The 9,903-nt window shown below is 40.3% G+C and overlaps 1 long non-coding RNA gene across 2 annotated transcripts in view; it reads left to right on the forward strand.

The window, feature by feature from the left end:
- The first annotated feature begins 9,214 nt into the window (after positions 1 to 9,214).
- Positions 9,215 to 9,903, forward strand: part of LOC118161436 — a 9,779-nt gene continuing 9,090 nt past the window's right edge. For both annotated transcript variants that reach the window (XR_004748025.1, XR_004748026.1), the window contains exon 1: positions 9,215 to 9,407. This is a non-coding gene — a long non-coding RNA (uncharacterized LOC118161436). The remainder of the gene's footprint in view (positions 9,408 to 9,903) is intronic.

Raw genomic sequence — 9,903 nt, forward strand, 5'->3', positions numbered from 1 at the left:
AGGACTAAAACTTTAAAGCTAGTAAAAAGAGTCTGACATTAATTTACATTCCAGAAAACATTTTTTGAATACACATTGTGTGGCATTATAAAGAAGCCCACCAAGAAAGCATTTGGTATTTTAACATACAAGATATGTCATTATTCTTACTACTTCTCTGACTTGACACACCATGACAAAACCACAATAAGCATTTTGCATTTGTTATCTTTGCAATCTCTGTAGTTCAGAGAAAAAAATACAGCAAATCATCTTCCAGAAAGTGAATGCCAAAACTTCATTCCTTTTTTTTTTTTTTTAATAAATGAATTTATACATTAAAATGTTATGAGATCATCTTCTGACTTTAAGTGCCTTAAACAGGTACCTAATTTGAGAGTTTAGGTTTCTCATGGAGCCTTTAGACTATCCAAAGAGCAGTTCAGAGTATCTACAATCCTACGTCTGTAGGCTCTTAAACTAAGTTAGGTACAGAAGATATACCATTAATCATTAATCTATGTTGATATCCATTTATCAAGTTGGAATAGACCAAAACCTCAGGTTATTGCCAGTAAAATATCTTTTTTTTTTTTTTTTCTTATAGAGCAATGAGTGCTCTGTCTAAAAGCTTTGGACCACGTTTTTCCTTCACTACCCTAAACAAACCAGTAGGGTTCAGCCTAGGAGCTGTAACATGAACCAAAACCATAGCAGTTACAAACTGCATTGTAACTAACAAATTCAGCTTTTTATACTATTTATACTAATAGTTGGGGTCATGTGAAATTACTGACCTGTAAGTGGGATCACAACCAGAAGGAACTTGAGAATCTGTATGATCAGAAACATTAGTTTCCTCCAAGAAAACTTTTTAAAAAGTCTGCCTTACCATGAAAAGATGACAAGGATTCCCACATTCTTTCTTCAGAACAAACAGCTTTGAGAAAATCAGCATTTCAGACCCTGCCAAGTTCTTCTGTTCTAAATCTCAGGATTTACATTTTGTTTAATGATCTGGAAAACCTGATGTACAAGGAGGAAAGAGTGGGTTTGTGCTGGTTTATTCCTTTCAGTTGTATACATGAAGCCATAGAGGTTTATTTCTTAACAAAACTAAGGGAAAGGTCATATTCACATGGGTTTTCTTACACTGGAAGTGTAAGTGTTCAGTCCCTCTGAACTAGAAATTTTGCTAATTCCCAATAGTACAGTAGGAATTTCCATAATGGATTTCCATGAGCAAAAGTGTCTCTGGAAGCCTTATTAGCAACACTGACAAACAGGTTTGACTACATGCTTGAGTCTTTCACCAAGTGGTATACAATTTGTCAGTCCTGATATTTCTGTAAGTAAACAAGCCAAAAAGCATATGTATTTAAATATAATAATGGGCTTCTCTGTAGTTTGTCAAGACTTACACAGCTATGCTTTCTGTTTGGACCAGTCAATCCTCCCACTAACCTTTGATCAAAGTGGCCAATTTCTGTCAAATTTCAGAAGGGGTAGCAGTGGTAGATATTAAAATACTAGGACTTCAAGGACTAGTGCTTCAAGGAGTAGGGCTTCAAGGACTCAATGGGTAGTGAGTGAGAGAGAGAGAGACCTTACAGGCTCTGTGCGGATGAGAAAGCTAATGAGCTTTCTCCATTCTAGCCATCAGAGAATTCAAATGGAGCATGCTGAAGGGGAAATAGGGAGCTACTCTCACTTTCACTTGAAAATCACCTGCAAAGACAATGACACCAGTCTGCAATGGGTGGCCAGCAATGGACTGCAACATGGACGTGCACTTCCAATGAGTTCAACTGGGCTGTACAGATTCAACAGTTAACTTAGGGAAGAAAATGCTGCAAGACCAAGTACCTGGTTTCCAGCAGGGACATGAAGATATTTTTCATTGACTAATCCTGAAAACACGTCTTACTGGGTGCTACTAGCACAGGCGGTCCAGTTGGTGACAAACATAAAAGGAATAACTTATTGAAACAGTTAAACAAAAATGTGATTCATCTGTGGATATTTTTGTCCTGGAGATAGCTTCAAGATTTGAAGAGGAACAGCAGCTATCTATAAATTTTTCACTTGCTCTTATATGTGAGGTGCTTCAAAAGACACAAGGTAAGAAAATGTCTTGATATTTTATTATTTCAAGGAAAATCAAAGAGAAAATATGCTACCTAAATAGCTGCAGGGATAGGGAAGATTGAAGTGAGCAGTAGCTTTCTGAGACAGAGCTTGAATGGACCCTTCTGTATCCTCAGTATTGCAGAATGAAAGAGCTAGACCATTGCGTAACAGCATCTCAGATCAGATCTCTGATTTGATCTCAGACATGGAGTGCTATTATGTAGAACAACTTTTTGCTTACAAATCTAATATGGAGTTTTATTTTTATTTTTTTTTACTATTATTTTTTCCTACTGCACAGGTTCAAATTAAACCTGGTTTTCAATAATTTCTCATCCATTCTAAACATTATGAGAATTATCAAAACCATTATTAAGTTGTCTATAAATTGTTTCATTGTGGAATGCTAAAGAAACACAATTTCAAACGTAATTTAAAACAACTTGCTTAAATGGCCATGGGAAATGTAGCAGAATGAGGTACTGTCACATTTTTTTAAAGAACATTTGCCTTTGTAAAAAATACCACTTCCATTTATAAATTATATGCCTTTTTAATTCTCAAATAATTCTAAGTCACTACCAAGAAAATTGGAAACAAGTCAGCATTGGTACAAAAGGTGATCTCTTCTGCAGGGCAGTGAATAAAAGAAAATCTAGTAACATTTTTTTTTTTTTAACTTTAAAAAAGCCTTTGACCTTATTGCCCACCAGAGACTGCTAAGGAGATCAGTGCTCTGATCCAACTGCTCTTTTCATCCACAGCATTCTTTATTCATGTGATGCCCCGGTAACATTAAGGGACCCAGCAGGCTGCCCACATGAAAGAAATTGCAGTCAGTTGCTACACAGACACTAATAGGGTAATCTATAATAAAGTGACTCTGAGACAGGAAATACTACTCCCAAATACTACTCTCTAAATGTTTCCTTGCTTTCTGATATTTGCTTGGCTTTCTTTTGAGGTTACAAGCCCTTTGGGCAGAGACTGTGCTCCACAGCACCTAGCTGTAGACCAGATAACTAGCCTGTTGTGCTCCACAGACAAGTATGAAATGAGGTAGGTGCAGAACAGCCTGCAGACTCGGTGTTCATTTGTGCATTACATCCTGACACGACATGATGTTCTGGGTCCCGTAACCACAGAAATAATAAATCCTGAGGGATATCTCATAAATTGAGAACAAAGAAATAAAGTTAAAACCAATGGGGCCCTTTTTCTTAGCTCTTTTTACAATAGCTTGTAGTTAATCCATGAAACTTGTTATCTGAAGATACTGTCAAATCCCATCGTGGGGGCAGTGAAAGGAAGAAGTTGGTTAGGGAAGGGCATGGCTTACAGGGGAATGAAACAACTTCTCCCTTGTCTAAAGAAGTGCCCAGCAGGAAAGATGCCAGTTTTATACTCCATGATATACAGCAAACCAAGCTGAGGCATTGCCTACGAGGGTATCATCCCTTCTGCCTCCAGGAAGCAGTGATGGACTCACCTGGACCAGTGGCAACATACCATTTACTGTCATTGGAGAGACAACTCCCCTCCATAGTCTAAACTTTGACTGTGTTCAGGCTTAAAAACTTAGGAAGGAAAGTGAGCAACTTGGTGGTGGCCAGAGTTTTCCATGCTCCAAGGAAAAGTTCTGCAACCTGATAGGTTGCTGATGTACATTACAAGGCCTCTATCATGTATTTTAAAACTCTTTTATCTTGCATAAAGTTTGTGCCAGCATCTCTAATTTCAGCTCAGGACAACACAGGCCAAAACACAGATACAGGCATGTGGTGGCACGAAGTCAGATAACTAGCACCTGTGCAGTAAGCATGACATGCTCCAGACACCTTAGATTTATATTCATTTAAAGTGTAGTTGATCAGTAGATGTGTGCTTGCCATTTATCAGGACAGGCATCATTTGATCTGCACCGTTGCAGATCCAGTCAGGTTGCTAGCTATCCAGAAATCCCAGACATGAGGCCAAATTCCCATTTTTCATTTTGTACAAATTTTAGGTGGTGAGAGCAGGAAATGACATGCATGAAAAGAATTAAGATATGTAAGTAAATACCCAGGTTTTTATTACAGAAACAGCTCTTCCGCTAACTGCCAGAGCACGATTTGTCCCAAGGAGCTTTCCCATCTCCTGGGACATGGCGTGAAGGTAAGGGCCTGGGCAGAGCAGAGCAGCATTGCTACTATCAAGCTTTCTTTGCCATGATCCATGCTCAGTGTGGCCCAGCATGAGAGCCTTCTTCCAGCAGCATGTGAAGGACAGGAGATGGAGTTAGGTGTGGGATTACAGAAGTGTCCAGGTGGGGATGGGGTAGGGGAAGCAGAGCGGTGAAAATGCTTGGAATTAGCAAGGCAACTGCTCACAGCTCTGGTGTAGCCATTGCTTCGTGGCAGTATCCCTCCTAGCTCTGCCTTTCACATTTCTGTCTCCCGTGCTACTGTACAACATGTGTCAATGTTCCACAGGTTGAAAATAGCCCCATAAATAATTCACTAATTGTTGAGAGAGCATGCAAATTGGAGAATGTGCCTTAGTGAGGGTGAAGAGGAAAAACTTTTGAGAACTGCCAGTTCTCATGATTATGAAATGTCTTAGCTTATGTTTTGTAGCTTTACATATATGGCTCATTATTTATAGCAGAAATGACCAAATGCATGCTAAGTGCCATCTAGACCATAGAAAAGGAACCATGGCTCTTCAGAAGAATTCATGATTTTTGAAGTTCCAGTCCTACAAGTTTGCAAACGTCACTGCACATGACTGGGGACTTACAGACTATAACAAATGACTTCATGCATGAACAATCGCAGGAAACTCAGTGCATCCGCTGTGTATAATTATCTACAGAGTCAAGATCCAGTTGTTCTGGAAATCCATATATTTTGAATATTTATAATTTGTTCTGTCTGAGCCATTGTCTCGTTTGTTGTGATGACACTCTCAGTTATTTTTGAGTGGAAACAAGCTGTTTTAGGTTTTGCTTCCAAATGCTTCAAAATATTTTGTTTCCAAATGCTTCTCTATTCTTGTTTGTCTTTTTAGGTATCACCCTGACATCTGTCCTCTGGAAAATACAGCCTTCTCAGCCTGAAATACTATTCTTGTAGTTATATAAGATTTTAGAATAGCATGATATTTATCTCTGTCCATTAAGTATCATGCCCTTATTTAAAGAAAGTTTTACAAGTTCATGAGTATCATAAGGAGAGTCTCAAGTCTCAGTTTAAAGTCTCAAATACTTGTTGCTTATATGTATAGAGCTTATACTGTGTTCTGAAATTCTATAGTAACACATCATCTGCAATAGCAAGACACAATAAAATAACCTAGAAGTGATCTTTTAGCAGTAATTTCTGATGCCTTGACTTTTGGTTGTTCTACAAATTGTGAAAGGGGATTTCAGCTTATATGTTGTGTAAGCAATAGGGATTAAACATAGTTAAAATTTCCTCATAGTGACACATCAAAGAGAAGCGTTAGTTGTATAAATCTGGATGCTCCAGTTCCAGCAAGGGTAGGAGCCATATGTGCCTATGTAGGTCAGCGAACTCCAACAGTTACGACGAGACACGCTGCAGGTTGCTCGGCTCCTTCTAAATGTAGGGAGGATTACAGGACTTCATTCACCTTTTGTAAAAACCACGTTCTGTAAACCGTTGTGAGGCTCATTGTGCAGAGTTGATTACTCTGGTCAGTCTTGATCCCTGCAGTCATTTAATAGCAATGCAAGACTGTTTTTATATTTACACAGTGTGCTGTCTCACCCTGTTTTTTTTTTTTTTGTTTGTTTGTTTTTTTGAATGCCTTTTGGACTGTGCAACCAGCTACTTGCGCCCCAAGTATGCCAGGTATTTTTTTTCAGATTGCTGACACAGACATTGTTCTTGCTGAGCCTTACAAGATTATAAACCAAAACCTTAGTTTTTCCTTAAGGACTAGAAAAATCTTTTGGTGAAGGGGAATGTCCTGACATCCATCCAGGATCTATGTGCAGTATAAACTGTCTTTGAGAGTGTTATTTCATCCACTTACATTCAATTTCCATTTTCATGTCTTTTGTTATAGTCGTATGAACTGAAAATGTTCTTCATTAGTTGTTTGTTTTAATAGTCTGTGGCAAGACATGGACTTCCTGAAATATTGCAGGGTCTTAGGATCTGCAAGGCTCCAAGTCAAGTAACATACAGGGTATCACACGTCAGCCTCCATTTTCAAGCAACTGAATCAATCACCCAACCTATGACCAGCTCTTAGATAAATGCAGTTTAAATATGCTGCATAATACCTGAGTCAAACACTTATTTTTCCAGGTTGCTCCATCAGCATTGTGTTGGCCTTTCTCAGTCACCAGTGTCCGGAGTGACACTCAGACACCTACAATGGGATCACGGTTCATCAAACACCACGCTGTGGGGTCAAAAGTGGAACAGGAAAGCCACAGATATCAGGGAGTCTTGTCTCATTCTTCCATGGAAATGTGTGTTGTGATTAGGATTCTCTCTTGTCCCTACAGAGCTGCAGAGACAGTGGGAGTGTAATGTCAGCTGCATGATGTGAAGCCATCTTAGCTTATATAGAGGTGTTTATGCACACAGCTACCTAACCAGATGTCAAAGCAATGAGTAATAAGGAGAGCCAGCAAGTTACTAATCAGCTAATAACTGTGTGCTGCAGTAATTAGCTTCTGCCGAAAACCAGTTTTCCACGGGCCACAATTTTAGGATGGAAATAAGAGACCGAGTTAAATGACAAGCACATAAACATGCTGCGGTTAACCTCGTCAGTCAGTAGATGGCTGTATTGCTTCTAGCCCTCTTCGGGGAAGAAAATTCCACTTCCATGGCCAGGAAAGAGAAAGCTGTTTCCCAGAGATTTAAGGAGCCACCGACAGTGCCTGCAGACCTCTGCACTTAGACGTTTTAAAATGGTTCAACTTGCACACAATATCGTTCCTCTATGTTATTTTTATCCAGTTATTTGTTAGTTGCACAAAATCTTTTTAATGCTACTGGTTGAACAGTCTACCTGTTGCTGTTTTATATGCCTTAGCTGAAGGAATTACCATCCGCTCTTGACATCTAACTTAATTTCACAGTAACAGGTTGCAAAATCAGAAATATGCCATTGTGGAGAAACTGGGTATTTCCACTGCTTAAAAATGAGCTGTGAGGTTTTTCAGCAATGTTGGGAGCTTAGATCTGGTCCATATTCACAGTCACTGTCCAGGTTCCTTCTGCTTCTCACCTTCTGGCTTAGTGATAATATGTGTGTGTGGTTTCCTGAGAGTTTAACACACACCGGTGCTCACACCACCAAAATACAATTGTTTCATTGATTAGCCCCAGCAGCTAGTGAATAGGCACAGAGTTGCAGCTATTCTTTCCTTCCCAAAAAAAGCAGCCATGCCAAATTGGAACTGTAGGCAACTGCCTGGGCAGCAGGAGGAAGCTTGCAGTGTTAGGCTCTCCCTATTCTGCAGATAAAAAACAGCATTTCAGTAACCAAGAAAGTCTATTCATGAGTTTTCTCATGCATTAAATGACCACACAAAAAACTCTCCCCTCTGCCCTAAAAACACAAAGCAGCATGATGCCAGAAGAGCTCAGTGGTAGAGGAATTTGCGGCGGGCACAAGGAGATTGTATTGGCCACAGTGGAAAGAACTGAAAAAGGAGACATGTTTATTCCTTGTCAATTGTGGGCAAGTACTTGCAAATAAGCCTCAGATGTAAAAACCTCACCAAACAAACAAACAAAAAAAAAAAAAAAAAAGTTTCAGATTTTCAGCTGCAGGTGGATTTATGTTCAGAAGGTGGTGACATGATCTAAGTTGGAGTGCTGTCACAGAAAGCAGCCCGCAGGACAGATCTGAAGTCCTCTGAAGGCACTGGGAACTTCATTATGGGTTTCAATAGTCTGTGGAGTGATGGGGCTGCCAAATGTCATGCATTTTACTGAAGCTAGCAGGGACCTTCTCACGCTGGCGTGGCTCTCAGCTGTATCCTCAGACACTCGCCTGTGGGAAAATGTGGCAGGCTTTTGGCTTGTAGTGCTGTCTTGGGGATGCTAGGGGCCCCTGTGGCTCTGCTCCTGAGGCAGGTAATCAAGTCCTGCCTGTAACTGCACTATGCCCAGAACCAGTGGACCTGATCCAGGCCAAAGGGACCAGGATAAAGGTTCCCAAGCTCATGTCTGCAGCCAGTTACGGCAGCACCCCCTCCAATATTTTGCTCCACTGGTAAAATAACTTTTACTTGTAGAAAGTCCAGGATTGAGAGCATCCACTGCTGTCCCCACGCAGCAATGCCTTACCCACAAAGCAACATCTTGCCACTAAAATCACCCGCATACTTGGGTCTGGGGGCTCTCTGCTTCCCTATCATTGGTACTGGCAGGCTCAACAAGCACACCTCCCCATCTGTCCCCTTCTTACTGCCTGGCAGCACCCGGCCAGGACCCCCTCCAGCACTGCACTGTCCTGCACCACTGCCATGGCTTAGATTAATGTGTCCTGCTCGCTAATCTGAAAATTGTTTGCAGGCAGGCATGTGAGTGCACTAAGTTATTTGCATAAAAGAGCTCACAGGGAGCAGAGCACGTTTTGGAAGCGCTTTCAGCCCCAGGCTGGGTCAATGTGGAGGAGAATAATAGTAACAGAATCAAAGAGGCAGTAGTATGTGAGGAACATCTAACATTTCAGCTCACAGAAAATCAAGAAGTGACTACACTGTGTGTGGATGTGAATGGCCAAGGACTAGAACAAGATAGGTGGATTTAGTTTACAGTAGGTTTCACACTGGATGGTAAGAAAACTGCAAAGAAATTGAAATAGCAAGGGAATTTACCTACAAAATGCCACCTTACACAGCTATGAGAATATGTGAAGTTAAAAAATAAATGAGAGGTCAAGAGAGTTATTTAACCTTTCTTGGACTGGACATGTATGAAAAACATGTCTTAGACAGTTACAAGCCTTAATGAAAGCTGACCCATTTTGCCATTTAAAACATTCTGAATGTTCCATGGAGACTTACCTGATACTACGTATATATAATGACCTAGATTTTAAAAACAGTTGGGAAGCAGACGCCTGGAAATCTGCTGTGAATTTTAACATTTCCCATACAAAGATTGAGTGTAAACCTGCAGCTTATTTTCCCCTCGGAAAGACTAAAATGCTTTCAGGACTTCTCAGCTGCATAATTAGGATCATCTTGTCTGGGATATGATCGCAAAATGACAACAAGGTCATCCTTTCTCTGCCAGATTCCTGTCTTAAAGGAGTTCCAGGTAAGCACAGGTCTAAAGTTATTAATATCTAACAACTGTCTAGTTGTCTGTATGGCATATCTTCCTATGTTTATTGGTGTGGGTGTCAGTGTCCCAAAATCCACTGGCACCATTAGCACCTGCTAGCTGAGTTATCACAGTGATCAACAAATTAAGTGGCAAAGGGAATGAATTGCTTTGCCAAGACAAAGCACTCAGAATAAAGCAGACGTGATGGTTAGGATGAAGCAATTTTTGATGCCCTCTCCTCAGATTAAAAGGCATCAGTCATCAGGTTTGTCTTCCCAGCAATATCCCCTGGAAGTCATTCAACCATCCAAAGCATGGACTATGTGAAGTGGCATTTCTAGAGTTCAGCAGGCAGGCTGCCAAAAAAAATCTCTTCTACTCCCATTTTAACATAAATTTCTGTGAGCTGGGGAAACCAAATTAAGCAATCATACAAAAAGAATTGCTGGCAGAAAATATTTGGGAAAAAAAAAAAAAAAAAAAAAAA

The sequence above is a fragment of the Oxyura jamaicensis genome, chromosome 2, assembly GCF_011077185.1.
Source record: "Oxyura jamaicensis isolate SHBP4307 breed ruddy duck chromosome 2, BPBGC_Ojam_1.0, whole genome shotgun sequence".
NCBI classification, from domain to species: Eukaryota; Metazoa; Chordata; class Aves; order Anseriformes; family Anatidae; genus Oxyura; species Oxyura jamaicensis.